This window comes from Hylobates moloch, unplaced genomic scaffold (assembly GCF_009828535.3).
Source record: "Hylobates moloch isolate HMO894 unplaced genomic scaffold, HMol_V3 SCAFFOLD_7, whole genome shotgun sequence".
NCBI classification, from domain to species: domain Eukaryota; kingdom Metazoa; phylum Chordata; class Mammalia; order Primates; family Hylobatidae; genus Hylobates; species Hylobates moloch.
In genome coordinates, this window is record NW_026652282.1 from 60,777,577 (window position 1) to 60,795,941 (window position 18,365).

The following is an 18,365-nucleotide window of genomic DNA, read 5'->3' on the forward strand; positions in this document are numbered from 1 at the left end:
GACTTTTTTCATTATCTATCTTCTCTCTCCCTAGCATTTCCACCAAGGGAAACTATTTCATGTAAGACATTCTTTTCCCTCCAGCCATCTGGTTGGCCCTAATTTCTCTGAGCACATCTTTCCCACCTGTATTGTGAACCATAGAGCAGGCCTAAGGGAAGGTTATAAAGAAGGTAAGGTTGGTCTGTATTGTCTCAGTCTCTTTTAATATCTATTCCCTTGTGTATGGTACTCCTTCTCAGAGACTCCTGTTCTCTAGCTTCTTCATAATCGGCTTTCAAAATAGGATCTGCTGTCAGCGATTTATCCCTTTAGTGCTAGGATGGTAAATAAATTTTATCTTGCACGCCAACTCTAAATTATTAGTAGCAGCCACCTGAAATGCTACGTGAAGGATTCTGAGGATGCATCCAGTTGAATTAGTTATGAGAAGAAAAATTGACTACTATAGGAAAGAGAATCAACAATTCAATGGATTAAAGAGAAAGAATGTTAATTATTTCATACATGAGAGTATCAATGTAAAAAGTTCAAATCAGAGAGGGAATTCTCTTTCTTAGTCATTCAGGGACTTGATTTCCTTCCAAGTCATTGTACTTTCATCTCATAGGGAATTACTCTCATCTGTATACTGAAACTGGGTAGCCATTACATCTGAGTTGCAGCTGGTGGAAGAAGTATGGAAAGGAAAGCATACCCTATGTCTTAGGACCCAGGCGTGGAAATGGCACACATCATTTCTACTCACATTTTATTGATCATAACAATCATTTGGCTACACAGAACTGCAAAAGAAGCTGAGAAATGTAGTCTAGCTGGGCAGCCACACATCAAGCAAGAATGGGAGAATGTATTTTGGTGGGCAACGAGCAGTTTTTTCCTTACTAGGCTTAACAGGAATCAATGCTGTGATTAATTAATGAAATTTTCCACGAGTTGGAAAAAAACTGTGGCATCCACCCGTATTATGGTATTAGCTGATCTTGCCTCAAGTGTGAAATGGAAGTCTTGTTTTCTTTCCTAGAGGGTTCTGAAGTTTAAATATCATTCAAAAAAAATTGACAGATATTTTCTACTATGAGAAAGGTACTTTTGTTAGGTACAAAAATAAACTAGTCCCTGCTTTATCACTTATTGTGGAATCAAAGATTCATCTCCAGATAATGGAATTTCAGACATCAGCTACCAAGGAGGGAAAATATAGGCTTGGGAAAGAAGGCCTTCTTGTACGAAATCACACCACACAGGCACTAGACAGCTCTACTTATATAAACTTTAGCTCTATAAAAATGAGATTGGGGTGTTTCAGAGATTTCATTAGGAAATGTACAGAGAAAACAGTTGATGGGGCAAAAGCTATAAACACTAAGGTGAGAAGGAATCAGAATATAGGCAAGAGTTATAGAAGCATCTAAATGGCATTTGTATCTGTTTAACAGCCTATCAGGTAAATCTGCCCACTTTTCTCCCTACCAGTGAACATCTGTTTTGAACCTCTAGGATATGGGACCTCTTGCTTGATACCAGAGTCTTTCTGTGCCTACCTATTCTAAAGCCTGATGTCATCTTCTATGCCTTCCCTTATAGGCTTATTTCCTTCAACACTGATCATTCCTCCAGCATTTCTTATTCTAAAGATGAACAGGTAAAGAAACTTCGTTGGAGGGAAAATTAAGCAGGGATTGGCATTAGAGAGGGAGCTGTGCACAGTCCCTGTCTCAACAAAAATAGCTTAAGATGAGACAAGTACTTTACTTAGCATAATCTTGCTACTGAAGGGGCTATTCTAAATGTCCCCCCCCACCCGACACCATTATGTAAACATTCTCTAATATTCGGTACTTAATTTAGATAATCCACCCTTCCTTCTGGCCATTGCATTCCTTATCTAGCATTGCAGGAAAAGGGCAATAAATCAAAGGGAAGGAATAAAGGGACTTCTGATTCCAGACTGTATTTCGAAGGAAAGTCATGGTTGGTTAGCAATTTTCTTTACCTTTTGCTTTGCCTTTGCAGAATAGCTAATATTATTGTTTCACCTATGGGAACTGGTATCCAATCTAGTGCCTAATGGGGCTGTTGTTACTAGAGCTATTTTCTGTGAACCTCATAGCAGACTCTCTTATGCTGAAAAGGAGATTTACTATTCATTCTGGGTTCTCTCAAAAGCCAGCCTGCCATCTACAATTAGCGGTTACATCCATTTGGCTATAGTTCAGGTAAGTCCCATACTTCACGTCCTGCTTCTCAGCTCTCTGCTGCTCAGAGCCAAAAACCCTATCTTAGAACACCAAAATACATGTCTAGTTGCTGTATCAAAGACCAGGTAGCAGCCTTTACAGAAAGTCCCTTCTCTCAGAATCTAGTTGAGCCAATACTAGGCAGTGTCCACTATATTCTTGGTTCATTCTCTTTCTTTTGGAGGCAACAGCTTACTATGGTGAGGACAACTGGAATCCATCTCTACCTATTCACCACTTTTTAAGTAGTAAAAGTGGTAGCTCAAAAGTAACTTTATTCCCTGCTAAGTCTTCCTCTTTCCAATTATTATTCAAACATGAGAGGTGACAGTGAGAAGATTGGTTTGGCATTATAGGATGGTACCATGCAAGGTACTCTAACAACCTGCCTTCTCTCTCATGGTCTATCTCCCTGCAGATTCAGGTTGCATCAGCTGTCCTCCTATGTCCACAATCCAAATGCTATGGGATACTATAGCAGACAAGTTTTCCAGTTCTTCGGGAAGTAGCAACTGTAAGTATTCTAGCTCACAATGGGAGGAGCACAACGACTGGACTCCAGCCATGAGCAAATACAAGTAAAGGTTTAGCTGAGACTGTCTGCTCTCCAGTTCTCCAACCCCTGCCTACCCCAAGCCCCTTTTTGTCTTGATTTATAGTAGAAAAGTAATAATCAGCCGGGCACGGTGGCTCACGCCTGTAACCCCAGAACTTTGGAAGGCCGAGGCAGGTGGATCACCTGAGGTCAGGAATTCTAGACCAGCCTGGCCAACATGGTGAAACCCCGTCTCTACTAAAAATACAAGAAAAAAATTAGCTGGGTGTGGTGGCAGGCGCCTGTATTCCCAGCTACTCAGGGGGCCGAGGCAGGAGAATCATTTGAACCCAGGAGGCAGAGGTTGCAGTGAGCTGAGATTGCGCCATCGCACTCCAGCCTGGGTAACAAAAGCGAGACGTCCTTTCAAAAAAAAAAAAAAAGAAAGAAAGAAAAAGAAAAGTAATAGTCACAAAATGGATATAAAAAGAGAGGTAACAATAGGAAACTACAGGGAGGCAAATTAATACTTTTATAGTTTCAGTAGACCTGTAGTAATAGAAGAAAAACTGATTTTCACTTGGTTCAGACTATCTCCCTGGGCTAGAAAGTATAGGGCCAAGGTAGAGGAATCGGAGGTAGATGAATTATCTTCCTGTGTCTTCCTTTAAGTAGTTCACATTGCTCCCATTTAGGTACCAGTTAATAGTCATAATTACTATAATCCCTCTCTTTGGATATTCTCTAAGACTTTATTTCCTCGTGAGCATAAAGACATAAAATAGTACACTGGAGGTTAGCTATGATTAGGAAGAGCCCTTCTAACTGTAAATTACTCATAATCCAAGCTCTTTCCTGATGAGCATGTATCCGTTATAAAAGAGGCTATGATAATATACAGTGAGAAAAGAATTCATTTAGAAATTAAGTGAATTTGGATCTAGGGTCACCTCAGCTATTTTGCACTGTGACATTGATCAAGTTATTTTCTCTGGGTTTCAGATGCCTCATCTTTATTTTGTGCATTTAGATACACAATTCTAATTGGTCCAATGGGAATTACACAGCTAACACCATCATGCAGCAAAACAAAATAAAATACAGTGGAATTGAAGTGAGGGACTAAAACCACCACACTATGCAAATGAGACTATCTGCCTAGTAACAAGACATTTCTTGGACTCTGGCACTTCAGCCAAATGTCCTCTGGGGGTGGGGGTGGGGGGAGACAATATAGCCCACTGCCAGATAGAACCCACATCTGTTCCACCATTCTCATTGTCATTGCGTTTCCTGGGATACTTTCAGAATAATTCATTAGTAACAAACAAACAAACAAAAACAGCAAGGAAAAGGCTACAAAGGCAAAGGTTTTTCTAGGTCTTTGGGATATATCTAATCATTTCTTCATGGAATATTATAAAGTAGGGTCCACTCAAAGCTCATCCCTCACAAGCCACCCAACCTTTGACATTCTTCTTCTATTTAATATGAGTCTAAGATTTTTTAAAATCCTGCCTGCAAAGTCTGCTTATGAATTTTTTTCCTTACAACGGAGTTCCCAAAAAGTGACAGGTTCTGCCTAAGTAGTTAGCTACCTGCAAGGCTGCTCGAATCCAACTTTCTTTCCCACTCCACTTTGCATTCTGCTCTCCCTTTGCTCTCCTCTCCTTAGGCCCTCAAGTGATGCCAGCTTTTGTTCTAGCACCCTAGAAAGGAGTTACTATTTTGATCCAGAGTACACAGGGAAGAGAAACTGGAGTGGGTAAAAGGAAGCTCGTCACTGGGAATGCTGGTACTGGGAGAAAGACTGTGGCAAACCCAGCAAATACTAACAATAAGAACCCCTCAAAAGTTCACCTTTACCAAGGCAATGGAAACAATATAGCTGAGTGGGGTTTGAATTTTGAGACCTAATGACTCCTCAGCTACCATAATTGCCTTGGTGCTCCATTTGCTATAATTCATGGGAAAGGTACTAAGGTCCTTCAACTGGTTTTCCTTGCTACCTCCACCTTTTTCAGAAGTTGGACCTATGACTAGCACACTTCCTGCCTATCCATTCACAGTGAATAGAATGGCTGGCTAAATTTTAGACCCCATTTAAATTATTCCACTTCGAAATTTGAATGATAGATGCTTGCCTAAGTCTACTAGCCTCAGTAACATTACCTTTTCTCATGACCAAGGGTAAAAGAGTAAACTGATAGGAGGCACAAGTTTTTGTGGATGTGGGTTGGGCTGGCACCAAATCCAACTACAAGCATACAGTGATCACTTCATACACACCACATAAAAAATACAAAAACTGAAAAATACTATCAAATGCTTTGACATTTTCTAAATATTTCTGCTGCCCCTATAAAATTGCTTTGTCTGACCTTTCCTCACTAACCAGGAGATATGGCGTTTTACATTTCCTCTCCCTTCAAATTTTACAAGAGAATCAAGGAATTTGAGGACCAAAGCACCACAAACACGAGTAAGCACAGCAAATATGACAAGGGGACTGAAGTAAACCCCTGTGGGAATAGGATCTGCTGAAGGAATCAAGAGGGATGGACAGAGGAGCAGAAGACACTCAACAACTTCAGGAAGTCTGCTTACCACCTCACCTGCTTTCCCTCTGTCCTACACATCCAGCCTTGCAAAGAACTAGGAGTAAAGAGAAAAGTCCTTGTAGGACCATCCCAGTTCAGAAGCAACCCCCAGGATATGGGTCAACTTTATCACCTCAAACTCTACTCATTTATAATGACAAAATTCAACTGCTAACACATAGGTAAGAGTTCTTCAGGCATCGGTTTTAAAGGTACATGTACTGGGACGGGTGCGGTGGCTCACGCCTGTAATCCTAGTACCTTGGGAGGCCAAAGCTGGTGGATCACCTGAGGTCAGGAGTTCAAGACCAGCCTGGCCAACATGGTGAAACCCAGTCTCTACTAAAATACAAAAATTAGCCGGGCATGATGGCGGGTGCCTGTAATCCCAGCTATTCTGGAGGCTGGGACGGGAGAATCACTTGAACCTGGGAGACAGTGATTGCAGTGAGCCGAGATCACACCACTGCACTCCAGGCTGGGTGGCTGAGCAAGACTGTCTCAAAAAAAAAAAGTAAATATACTGAATAACCATGTGGGCCCATAACAGCTTAAGACTTTCTGGAGAAAAAAAAAAAAAAAAAAAAAAAACCGTAAGTTTCCAGTTTAATTTCCAACAAAGCAGTAGGAACTTTTGCCTATAGAATACTGTGCTGGGGGCTGGGCATGGTGGCTTATGCCCGTAATCCCAGCACTTTGGGAGGCCAAGGAGGGTGGATCATTTGAGATCAGGAGTTAGAGACTAGCCTGGCCAAAATGGTGAAACCCTCTCTACTAAAAATACAAAAACTAGCCCGCCGTTGTGGTACACGCCTTTAATCCCAGCTATTCGGGAGGCTGAGGCAGAATTGCTTGAACCCAGGTGGCAGAGGTTGCAGTGAGCCGATCACGCCACCGCACTCCGGCCTGGAGACAGTGAGACTCCGTCTCAAAAAAAAAAATACTGTGCTGGTTCATTTGCCTATAAAGTCACCAATCTAATGTTTGGATATTTGATCATTCAGAATTGTAAAAACACTGAAGATCCCTTCACCTACTCAGGGTCTGGGCCTCTTTCATGAATGCTTAATTCCCACAGCCTTACAGTTTATACCCTGCTCCTCTCCCACTTTTGATTCTCAAGTTTTTTGCTTCTCACATTTTTTATTGGGTTTGTGCTTCTCAGTATCCTTGACTAAAGCAACTGATGCTGTAAGAAATGAGACTTCAAACCATTTACCCACACTGGGTGATTAAGGTAGTTTAAAAAAAGAAATGAGGCCAGGCGTGGTGGCTCCCGCCTGTAATCCCAGAACTTTGGGAGGCCGAGGCAGGTGGATCACTTTAAGTCAGGAGTTCGTGACCAGCCTGGCCAACATGGCGAAACCCTGTCTCTACTAAAAATACAACCATTAGCCAGGCGTGGTGGCTCGTGACTGTAATCCCAGCTACTGGTAAGGCTGAGGCAGGAGAATCGCTTGAACCCAGGAGGCAGAGGTTACAGTGAGCCCAGATGGCACCACTGCACTCCAGCCTGGGCAACAAAGCGAGACTCCATCTCCAAAAAAAAAAAAAAGAAAAGAAAAAAGAAACGAAGAAGAACTTAGGGTAATTAGTGTGGTAAGGGACAGTGAGTTAGAAATTGTCACATCAATATACAAAGTTTTCAAAACAGTATATTTTATTTTACAATAGCAACCAACTCCCCAGTTTGTTTCAATTGTGACATCTAGATGGCTTAAGATTACTTTTTGGTGGTCACCCATGCTGAACAATATTTTTCAATCTTCAAAACAACAAAGACTCAAAAGGGATTCTGCATTTCACATCAGTTCACAAGTTCAAGAGTCTTCCATTTATCTTAGCATTTTGGAATAAATTCTCTTTGAGGTAGAAGGGCAATGACGAAGTCACTTAATTCCTTGTGTCTGCATAAAAGCAGATTTATTCATCACAACTTCATTTATGGGAATAAAGCAGATGATGATAAAATGTTCTCTTATTCTTGTTTAATCAGTAGTGGTAGTGATGCCAGAAACTGTGAAAGGAAGGCTTTTAGTTACTTTCTTCTTTCCATTTTCCAATAATGCATTCCCCATCCCCACCTGAAGAAAGGGGTGTTACTGAGTCCAGCTGGTACCACACATTGAAAGATAAACATTACTATTTCAAATCTGATGTCTAACTAAAAATGTACAGAACGAAAACTAGAAAATTTCAACTCCAGATTATCTTCAACCTTGCTCCCTCCACCAATCATACTTTGACATTTATCTATTTCTTTCTCCACTTATGGATGTAATTGGCTTGCCATAGAAACTACAGTTTAGATGCTTTGAAAGTATGTATGAACTACAATGAACAATAAAGTCCTCTTCTCTTGAAGCATATTTTGGCTTCACCTTTAAGATAATCTTATGACAAGAGGGGTCACACTGATTCACTTAATAAATTCCATTCTTACCTAACACAAGGTTTAGTTGATAAGCACTTGGACAAAAATAATACTTTTCAAAACTGTAAAGCAAACTAGTGAGGACAAAGGATTTGGTCCTCATCTCAACAATGATCAGCTATTAGAACTGCATGAAACTAAACAATTTAGACCTGGAGCTGGTAATGTTCTTAAGACCAATTCAGAACAAAGGCAGGCTGCCCTTAAAACAGGTTTGACCTTTTCCTTCACTCTTCCTCCTGTCCCACCCTCTGTGAGTGATTTAAAAATGGAAAAGGTCAAAGCCCAGCCAGGCCTACATTTAGAGAAATTTAAAAAATTTTCCTTTCAATTTTGGCCAATTATTTCCAATTTTTATTTTATTCTTAAAACTTAAGCACAGTAAAATGTTAAGCTGTTTTCATCCACTGATATTATTCCACTATAAAAAGCCCTTCTTGAGCAGATTTGATGATAAAAAGGAGAACATTTCTAAGGTATAATTTGAGAAGCTGTTGCATGAGAAATCATGTCTCCATCTCCATTTTGCTATGCGTTATCTGAGGATTGTTTCTGCGAGAGATCTATTTAGGCAGTGTAGGTATGTGTCAGCACGTAAAAAGTAAAGAAGTGAAAATAGACAAACCTTGTAAATGCACTTCAAAACCAACTGTGGCTCAAGTATGGGTGGTTCCCCAAGGCTGGTACCAATGAGACTGGGGTTTGGGAATTAGTTGGTCATCATCCCTCCTGCTGCCCAGCAGTGGTCAGTCATTTTTCATGAGGGATGGACTAGGAAAATGAAGTGTCTATTATAAGGAGAGTTCCTGCAACTTAAGGAGCAAGCTCACTACAAAACCCAGCTTCCTGCTTATCGTAGTGGCCAGAGTGGTAGACGAGATATGGAGTAGGAATTAAACCACACAATGTTATTTAGGGACTAAGCCATGCCCCTAACAAGAAAACAAGCCAAAAGGAAAGTATTAGGCATTCTCTGGGAAGGCATGCATTTTTTTCCCATGTCTCTGGGGCCAAAAACCTTATACCAAGTACCTATTGGCACCCAAATATATTTGTAGAATGAATGAATACATGAAAAAAAAATAAACAGTAACTTTCTCCTATATTCTACTTTCCAAGCCAATTAATAAGCAAGTGTCTTTTCGTCATGATTTTTTTTGTTTTCTGTCTAGGATTTAACAAAATGGTTGACATAACAGTCACTTCTGTTTGATGAAGAGTATCACTTCGTTCCATTTATTGTGTTTTTGTTGCATCTCCAAGTCAGAATAAATGCCTTTTGGAGCAGATATATTTCATTTAGCATTTAGTATCATCTTCATCAATATTCATATGAATGAAAAAATAAAAAGCCCTCTCTTATTCCCACTCTACAGAGCATGTCAAAGGTGATCTGTTTAGTTTTTCCTTAGTATCGAACATATCACAGCTACTCAATGAAGTTTCTTCTCAACTAAGAAACACAGTCTCTTAGAGAATTTGTTCCTGTGTTTCCACCATAAGATAAATGAGATAAAGTGCACTTTGGTTTAGGTCTTTCAAGCACTTAAGAACAGCACTTTATTCAGTTTTAATAAATTTTTACTAAATTGGTAAATGCAAAAGAATTTTTTTTTATTGCTCAAATGTCTTCCTGTCTCTAAGCCAGACCAATGAGCAAATACCTTTAAAACTAGTTGTTTCATCTTGAACCATTTAACTGTAATAAAAGCAGAATGTTTAGTTAATGAATTAAAGAACAAACCCTGAGCCCTTTTATCAGTCTCCTGGCTTCAAATTAAGCCAATGAGCAAGTGATTTGGGAGACTCCTGAAACTAGGAAAAATGTCTTTATTTTGAAAGAAACTTGCCTTTTTCTTTCTTTTTTTTTTTTAATCTCAAAGGCAATTGAGTGGGTCTTCTGGGCCAGACCTATTTAATTTACTAATTTACCAAACATAGTACCTTGCAGAGAATAGGCACTGAAGTATTATTTATACAATCAAACCAAAGATGTTCTTCTATCTTCAGTGATCTAATGCCTTCATCTCTCTTATCCTCAGGACCCAGAATGGTATATTCCACATAAAAGATGCTTTGTTTAACAAATGAATCAAAAAGCAAGCCTGAGGCATTTATTTTTGCTCCTTTACTGTCTGTAGGCCAGGCCAAGGTGGGTCTAATTCACTTCTATCATCAGCACTTAAGAAACAGATGGAAGACCACAACACCTTGTTTTTTGCAAAAATTTTCCATCTCCTCAATCAGGCCAGGAAGCATGTATCTTCTGGACAGGACTTTAGCTCTCTACTTAGCTTAGTACACTGCCTTATACTAGTCCATTTGTCCCATGTTTTCATCACTGAATAAACTTGTTAAGTGACTTTTGGTCTGGATCTCACACCTATTACTTCATTTCCTTCTGTGAGCACTCTATAATGATAATATCATTTTTATATCCTAGGGCATGTAGTTCCGAGCCCCACAGAAAGTAATCACCATTCAGTAAGCCAATAGTTCATTCCTATCTGTATAGAACTGTAGGCTTTGTAAATCTACACATAGATCTCTGTTGTAGGTTCAATAATGATAATAAATGTTTGTGCCCCCAGTTGTTATCTCTAAGGATAAGAGTAATTGATGATCATTCAGCAGATATTGCTTATATATGGGTGGCAGTTTAGAAATTATAAATTGATTTTACACATATTTTCTTCTGCTACCCAAGACACAATAAAGATGGAAACTTTGCATCCCCAATGCCTAGCAATGAGATTGGCACACAATAGATAACCACTGTAGTGGCATTCTTCAGACAACCAATCCCTTGCATATGCGTATTCAAAAGATAATCATTGTTATTCAACTTTTCCTAATTTGCACAATATAATAACTATCATACAATTTTATAAACCTAGTACTCAGCACCAAGTGAAAAAATCAACAGTTACATTTATATGGTGCCTTAGAGTTCACAAAATGCTAACATAGGTATTGCCTTATTTTTGGCTGTGGCTAAATGAAATATGATAAATTTTCAGTGCCTTTAACAGTGAGTTCACATAGTAGGCAATCAAAATTGATCTATTTAACAGGTATTTAAACTCTTGGTTTGTATAACTACTTATAGAAAGAACCCTTCTCACTGTGGTTTGACTACACAATGAGAATTTTGTAGAGACAATACCTAGCTTACAGAAAGTTTTATTCATACAGAAAGCATCAAATTTTTCATTTACAAGTGCTTTATAATTTAGAAAGCACATTCGCAAGCTGAATTAAGTGACTTTTGGTCTGGATCACACATCTATTACTTCATTTCCTCATACTAGCTCTTTCCTGGTTACCTGGGAAAATGTATCAGTAATAATTTAACGTAACCTCGCCAGTAAAGTCTTGATTGTTTAAAATTAAGCAACATATCATTCCTTACATCTGATTAGTATAGAGGATAAACTTTCCTCTTATTACATAGGAGAATTAATCTTGTATTTTACAGTACCCAAAATAGCTGGTATGTAAGAGGCACTTAATATTCATTCATTCATTCATTCATAAATATGTAGCCCTTTGACATTTGTATCGTGCTTTAGTTTACAAAGCACTTTAATATGTACCTTTCTGAAATTTTTTGTTCTATGAGAATATTTTGCCCCCTTTGGTAGCTCTAGCACCCAGCATGGTATCTGGCACATTATAGGTGACCACAACAAGCTTAGTCCCTTATGTTTTCAGTCTATTTTAAAGTTTAAAAGCAGTTCCCATGTGTTTTCGTTTCTGATACCTGGAATACTGCATTTTTACTCAAAATTACCAGAGCAGCAAACACAAATTGGCCTCAAATATACATATAATTTATTCATTTATCAAACAATTCCTTGTGTCTGCATAGTACTATATCCTTTTGAAAGAGCACTTTTTTATGCTTGCTCCTTTCTTTGTACCCACAATGCTTATCACAGTAGAATATAAGTGCTTTACAGTTTACAAAGCACATTCACTATTTTTTTTCAGGTCACCTAGATGTCAATAATCATTGCATTTTTAGTGCCTAGCACAGGGACAGGCACAGAAAAGGAAACTAGTAGTATTCAGAAATTTTCTCTGAATAACAAATAATACATCAGGGGGTGGTAAGCTATGAACAGCAGGCCAAATCCAATTGGCTCAAAAACTAAGAATGATTTTGACCTTATAAAAAGGTTGTTTAAAAAACAAATACGTAACAGAAACCATATGGCCCACAGTCTAAAGTATTTATGATTTGACCCCTTATAGAAAAACTGTGGACCCTTGATTTACATAATGCTTCACAATTTACACTGCACTTTCAAATGTTAACTGCATGATTGCCAGTACACTAATAAGGAGCACGCCTTGGTTTTTCTCTTAACGTTTTACAGTGCTTTCATACACATTATCGGTCGTTTAAATCAACTTCCCACATAAACAGGAAGAAAAAAATCAAGGAAAGTATTAAATGTGCTCAATAGTCCCAGGTTCTCTCACCTTTAAGCCTAGAGATGGGTATTAAACCCAGGAGTAGGGTTGGCACAGTCCACCAAATTATTTGGCCACTACTATGAGCAGGGAGTTCAGGCTCTCCCCTTGGGACCTTGCTTTGTCCCAGGCACAGTCACCCTTTCCGTAACCATCACTAGAAATCCCAAACCCCAGAATCCTGCTCACCTAAGCTCAAAGAAGGAAGCTGTTGCTGGCAGGTGCTTCTCAGAAGTCTGGCACATCTGTGTATTTCTTGTCTAATTCTTCTCATTGGCCTGGAGCATCTCTTCACATTTTTTTCTAGAGAGCCTGGCACTTTTTTTCCCCCAACAACCTGACCATTTTATCTTCTCAGTCTAGGGCTTCTGGGGTTAAAAGAGAGGACTGAAATACAGTATCATCTATATGAATGCCTGCTCCTGAGGGAAGTTAACAAAAGCCAGATTAGATACTGACTGGATTTTGGTGCCTCTCTCAAGTGGAGAAGATGTGAATAGAAACAGAAGTTTACAAAACACTAAAGCCTAACAAATAGGTAACAGCTGTGATTTAAAGCTGGCTCAAGACTGGCCCAGGCACAATACTGTCAATCTAAAGGTAACTTGGAACATCAAAAAGTACATCTCAAAAGAATCAGGCTTAAAGAGAAACAGGAGAACTGGAAATATCTAAGAGTAAGAAGTGTAAACAATAGAAAAGAAGTAGGGTTTAGGGTTCTCATCTTGGGATTTCCCCAGGTCTTCAAGCTTCTATCCTTCTTGGGTTCTGGGTCATGGGCCTCCAGATTCCGGCCTTTAGTCTTGAGATACCTGTTTCACTTGGGTCCTCTATCCATCTAGGTAGGCTTTGTGACAGGGACCTTCCATCCTTGGGTTGTAGGTCTTCCAGCTACAACCCTGGGCTAATCTTAGGTCTTTGGCCTTGTGTCACAAGTCTCAGTTCTTAGGCCTTCCATGTGTCCTGTCCCAGGTCTTAAGATTTCTAACTCAAGCCCTGAGACTTCCATCCAACTCAGGCCTTCGGTCCAATTCAGGCCACCCTCTGTTTTCTTGGCTCTTGAGGCTTTTGTTGGTTTCAGGCCTGAGGCTTCTATCTATCTTGGAACATGGGCTTTCCATCTTAGTCCTTGGGTCTCAAGTCTCAAACCATCTGTCTTCTACTTCGGGCCTTCTATCCATATGAGCCTTCCACCTTCTGTCCTACTTGAGTTTTGGGTTTTACTGCAGTCTAGGGCCTTGTTTTGGTCTTGGATCATCTCACATGGCAGCCTGGCATAAGGAACCGCTTCCACAATGCTTATTCTGAGAGCCGACATTCTGCACCTATCAGGCAGGGGTTAGGAAGCCCCTCTGCCACACATGACACACACACACGTACACTTGCCCACATATGCAAAGAAATATTTAAGGAGAGATTACATGAAATCAAAGAGAGGGAGATAGATTCATGAAGAGGCTGAAATACTCAAAGGTGAGTAGAAAGGGAAGAAGCAGAGAAGAAACACAAGCCAACAGAGATGAATACTGAAATAGAAAATCACAAACAGCAAGAGATGCTGAGGCATGCAGGGGAGGAGAGAGAAAATAGCCCAAGAGAGGCAGAAAGGAAATGCAGAAACGAGAAATGGGAGATAAAAAGTAGAAACAGCAGAAAGGAGGCCAGACTCAGAAAAAAGGTGAAATTTAAAAAGAACAGGAAGGGGAAGAGGTAACAAAGAGTCACAGTTCACAAAGAGAAAAGAGAGGTAGGCAGAGAAAGGAGAGGTAGACAGAAGAAAAGGACAAAAAGCACACAGCATGTGACCCAAAAAGGAGACATGAAATAAAGCGTGAAAGAAGAGCCACATCTAGGAGAGCAAAGAGAAACAGCAACAAAATGAAAAATGAGAGATATGTCTAAGACAAGACACAGACCACTCTTGTGAACAAAAAGAGAAAATGAGGCAAAGGCACACATGAAAGAAATTAGCAAGAGAAACATGGAAATGGGTAAGACACACTTTAGATAGAGAACAAAGAGCAAAGACAAGAAAGAGACAAATACACACTTGAGTGCAAGAGATAAGCAAAGGCAGACATTCAGAGGAAGTAAGTAGCAGAAGAGGCAAGATACAGTGAGGGGCACAAGAGCCATGAAAAGCATCACAGAAAGATAAAAAAAAATCAAAAAGTGTCATTAGTAATTATAATAAACTATTGTTACTACGAATACTACTTATACTACTACAATAATAATTATAACCACCACCAACACCAACACAGATGCTCTTCTATTTATAAACTTTTACCTTAGGATTTCTTACATAGAACCAAAGCATGCCAACTCTGCCTGCTACCTGATAGTGCTAGTGGTCACTTACATTGTGGGAAATGAACTTATGAGTCTTCTTGGGTTACCTTTTACTTGCCATGTGCCAGGCACTGCAATAGGTGAGCACTTTACATACATGATTTCATTTAACCCTCACAAACAGACAAGTCTAATCAGAGACTTTGAGTTGTCAAAGGTCATATACCTAATGAGTAGCAAAGAATTTAAAACACACAATGTATGCCTCTTAACATTCTGTTACAACTATTTACTAGGATTTCTGGAAGAGGCAAATGGGATATCACAGATGACTAAGTATTTTCATAAAAGGCTCTTTGATAGGACTTGCTCAATCCCCTCCTTTAGCATCACCTTTCCCCAACTCTTTAGAAAACTGACTTCATTCTCACACTTTTATAACGGCTACTTCAGAGTTTAGTTTTCTTTTTACACTAATCTTAACTGACGACAGAGTCTCTCACAAATGGAGATGAGAAAGGGTTACCCTTTCAGCAGAAAGGAGAAATGGTGTTTTAAGCTTCTCAATGTTTAAGGCTCTAAGAATGACAGAGGGCCTATACAGTGAAGACATAGAACACACAAGCAAAGGCTAAATTCTTCTGTGATACAACTGGTAAGAAGACCATAATGTCTTTGAGTTGCTTCAGTGAACCCAGTCAGTAATATGGAAGACTGGTCATCTTTCCATCTCACATTTAGCCCCACTTCACATTAGACCAACACACCCCATCCAACACCAGCTCCCAAAAAACAGCTGTTATAACAGTTCTGAAGTGATCCTCACAGGATTGCAACATCAACAACTTACTTCATTCAGCTATCCTGAAGTGCTAGAGTGCCAGGCATGTTGATCTTCAGGTAGGAAGGCTGACTTCCTTCAGTGTGTTCCAATTTCTTGGACCTGCTGAAGACTCAGCTCTCTGCACTGCTTGTAGGAAGTATAATGATTTGGCAGATAAGAACAATGAAGAGCTATAAAAAAACATGAGATAAACCATGTAAATGCCATAAATATTGAGCACTGTGCTAGAGTTACATAAGATTCAAATTAATAAGCAATAGAAAATGTTTCCACAGAACTTTGAAACCTATGAAGTCAAAACTTTTAGGTCTTTAGAGAGAAAATTTCCTCATTCAACAGAACAGGAAACTGGCATAAATGGGAAAATGTCTTGCCAAATATCACTTGATGAGTCACTAGAGACACCACCACCAGTCATAGCTTTATACCTTAGTTAAAGACTAGAACTGCCGGGCGCAGTGGCTCACGCCTATAATCCCAGCACTTTGGGAGGTTGAGGTGGGCGGATCACCTGAGGTCAGGAGTTTGAGACCAGCCTGACCAACAGGGAGAAACATCGTCTCTATTAAAAATACAAAATTAGCCGGGCGTGGTGGTGCATGCCTGTAATCCCAGCTACTTGGGAGGCTGAGGCAGGAGAACCGCTTGAACCCGGGAGGCAGAGGTTGCAGTGAGCTGAGATTGCGCCATTGCACCCCAGCCTGGGCAACAAGAGCAAAACTCCGTCTCAAAAAAAAAAAAGACTACAATCCTGTTTTAAGTGCCAATCAGCTAGGAAAGAGGCTCACTTCGATGTTTTAGGACCACCTCAAGTTTGCTTTATTTAAGTCTCCTGGCTCAGGACTAACAAAACACAGCCATAGAGCAGCATTTCCAAAACTCATAATATTGCTCTTTGAGATAAAGGTGAGTCACTCTGGAAGGCAAATATTCTCACAATAAGAAAATTCACATAGGTTGTTTAACATTGCAGCTGAAATACAAAAAAAAAAAAAAAAAAGAAAAGAAAATTCACATAGGCTACTGGCCCTAGGAGAATTTATCTAAAGATTCTGAGTACAATAGATAGATCTTCCTAGATAACTCTCAACTTAGCTTTCTAGTTCCTAGGCTTTCTAACAATTTCTGTTAGTAACTTTCTCTATTTCTAAATCTACAGAGCTTTCTAGTCAATTATAACATTTCAAGAGTTCTTACCCATGAAAATAGTTCATGAAATTTATAGGTACCCACTATTTATGAAGAATGCTGGGCAAAGCCTATACATTCAGGATGTACTGCACCGAATGGTCACCTTTATCTGCCAATCCTCACTCGCTAATCAGCCTCTCCCAACACTGACCTAGAGAATGTAGGGTCCTACGCGGCTTCCATCAATCAGCAACCATAGCATAAAGACACACCTCTCACTTGTATTATATCCCATGGCATCCCAAGCCATCCTGAAGTATGTAAATGATTGGGAAAGTTCTTCTGTAAGGCATTAAGAGAGACTTTGGGGACCAGATGGAACAGAATGATTTGCCCATGTGATCAGTGTCACTGATGTGACAGTTGTCCATGTTCTCCCAAAAAAAAGAACAATTTAGCTCTAAGCCTCTGCCACATGCTATAGTCCCACTCTAAACACCCGAATACATGCAACCTGCTACCCTCTTTACGTCATCACTTTTACCAGTTAATCTCACACCCAGTTGCTTCCCAGGTTAGTTAGGAAGCTGTTTTTACCAAATCATATGCAGAATAATGATGAATACGACCTCAGTGAAACGCTAAGTGCAATGTATACTGGAAAACAAAATCAAAATTAAGACTACTTATTAAGCTTTTAGGGACAGCTTACGCACCTTGACGTGTGGTGGTTGTTTTTGAGGCTTTATCTTCCTATCTGGGACCAGGAAAGTATCTTGACAGAACCTCCTGACCTAGGGTTGTTGCCCAGTGGTAGTGAGCTTTTCCCCTGGAAGATCCTCATGCCCCATCTCCACCTAGGGATCGTCAAAGGGAATGGATCGCTAACACTGTAAAGCAACAAGCCTGTTCTCTGAGGAAGATCTGAAAAGAGACAAAAGAAAAAGTATTGAAATGGAGTACACTGGGAAAGTCTGTCCTAATGGGCAACTAGTGGTTGAATTCAACCATATTTACCCTTTTCTTCATGTGGATTGAAGAGTGGACATTTACAGTTGTGCGGAGCTGTTATATTCTGGCTACCAACCTAGCAAAAAAAAAAAAATTATCGTATTCGTCCCAGCTCTATTCTGTATGCTTTCCCTCATTTCCAAGAGAAATTTAGAACTGAGTAATTGCCAATATTCCCATGCTTCATTTTATTCTCCAGTCTTCATTAATGAGCAAACCTCTAGAATGTGGGTTGTTAATGCCCTTGTGTTCTCAGCACAAAATATAGTAGGGGGGTCAAGAAATCAAGAGGTTGAAACTAACTGAAGGAGAAGCTAATGCTTTCTCAACCAAGAGAGCCATGAAGCCACACAGAAAAGGTCCGATGTGGTCTAACCCTATGAGTTCTGTAAGAATTCTCCACAATGCCTCTGGCTTCTTTTATAAAGCACTATTTTAAGAACTGAGCAATTCACCTCTATCAAAGTGCCTGTTAGCTAGTTTTGTAGCATTCCCCTCTTTTAATTTGTACTTTAAGTAGTGCCATGCCATAATATTGCCAAGATAAAGAGAATTGTTTCCCACTCAATCCACATGGTAACATTTCTTCAACAACCTGTATAATAGGGCGCCACCAAAGTTCTAGGATATTCAGAGAAACCAAGAATGGTCACAAGCATATAGAACTCCAGTTATAACAACAGCTGGCCGGGTGCAGTGGCTCACGCCTGTAATCCCAGCACTTTGGGAGGTCGAGGCGGGTGAATCACCTGAGGTCGGGAGTTCGAGACTAGCCTGACCAACATGGAGAAACCCCGTC

The 18,365-nt window shown here is 39.8% G+C and overlaps 1 long non-coding RNA gene across 1 annotated transcript; it reads right to left on the reverse strand.

Moving 5' to 3' along the window:
* Nucleotides 1-15,444: 15,444 nt before the first annotated feature.
* LOC116811802 (uncharacterized) lies at nt 15,445-17,644 on the reverse strand. The gene is made up of 3 exons (XR_009214361.1): nt 17,573-17,644; nt 17,272-17,479; nt 15,445-15,594 (listed from the first exon to the last, which is right to left on the reverse strand). It is a non-coding gene; the product is annotated as an uncharacterized LOC116811802 (long non-coding RNA).
* Nucleotides 17,645-18,365: the final 721 nt, after the last annotated feature.